Source organism: Pyxicephalus adspersus, chromosome 5 (genome assembly GCF_032062135.1).
Source record: "Pyxicephalus adspersus chromosome 5, UCB_Pads_2.0, whole genome shotgun sequence".
Taxonomy (NCBI): Eukaryota; Metazoa; Chordata; class Amphibia; order Anura; family Pyxicephalidae; genus Pyxicephalus; species Pyxicephalus adspersus.
The window spans coordinates 126,063,291-126,064,293 of record NC_092862.1 but is presented as its reverse complement, the minus strand read 5'-3'; the positions used below and the strand labels follow the sequence as shown (position 1 = coordinate 126,064,293).

The following is a 1,003-nucleotide window of genomic DNA, read 5'->3' as shown; positions in this document are numbered from 1 at the left end:
CAGTCCTGTACCCATGTACACGGATACACATGAGAGCTCAGGGCTGTAGCCGTGTACAAGGGACATGTCTGCCTTGCTCTGTGTAGGAGATCCCAGACATAGGTGCCCCTGTCCAGGTGTCAGGTCGGTGCAGTGCAGGGAGAGGCCTACCCATGTGAGCCTGGCATGGGGCAGAGAGGAGTGCCGGGTCCCTGGCGGGGGGGGAGGACTCAGACAGACACTATCGGCTATAGAGCGCCCCCTGCAGCTTGTGTAAAGTTGAGTTACGAGTGGTCGCTAAAAGGTAAGAACGGAGGCCGGTACCTGTCACACGCGTCACTGGGGAGCGTCTACGGGAGATCATCAGCTGTCACCGACACCGTTCACTCAGCTGCCATTACCTGGGATGCCGGAATCCACCATCTGTCCGCCTGGACGGGGGTGTCACGGAGCTTCTCGAAGCCGGCAGTCCCCTTTCCTTTTCGGTTTCGCTCACAGACTGCCCTGACATGCACATCCGGGGAATGAGAGGGAGGTGCCTGGGTCGACAGGAAGCACAAGGCCAAGCAGGAGAAGAAACGTCGAACCGGAGTCCTCCCCCGTCTACTGAATGGACTAATCCACAGTACGGGAAGCCCCGAGGCTCAAACTTCCTCAGCAACCATTCCCCTAAGTGACAGCCAGGAAATAGGAAGTTTGCTGGCATAAGACTTACAAGCTGAGTTCTCAAACAGTTTCATTTTTCAGGGATATCTCCAAGATTAAAATGGTTATCCCTGGAGATGTCCCTCGTATAAAGATATACCATGACCTATGTGTGCACTATTGTATAGTAATAATAAATGAATAATTAAGAGATATAATAATATTTATTGACAAACATGCTTCAACATATCAAGGGATCCCCCACACTATCTAAAGTAATTTTGTTTCCCGGGAAAAAGGGAGGGGGTAAAACCTTTGCAAATTTTTTTAGCAATGTGTCCTCCTGACTTCCTGTCCTGTAGTGAGACATCGGGTCTGA

At 51.2% G+C, this 1,003-nt stretch overlaps 1 protein-coding gene across 1 annotated transcript in view; it reads right to left on the bottom strand.

The window, feature by feature from the left end:
* The window catches only part of CUL2 (cullin 2), a 39,394-nt gene extending 38,778 nt beyond the window's left edge, over nt 1-616 (bottom strand). The window contains exon 1 of the mRNA XM_072413399.1: nt 304-616. The gene's annotated coding sequence lies outside the window, so the exon portion shown is untranslated. The remainder of the gene's footprint in view (nt 1-303) is intronic.
* Nucleotides 617-1,003: the final 387 nt, after the last annotated feature.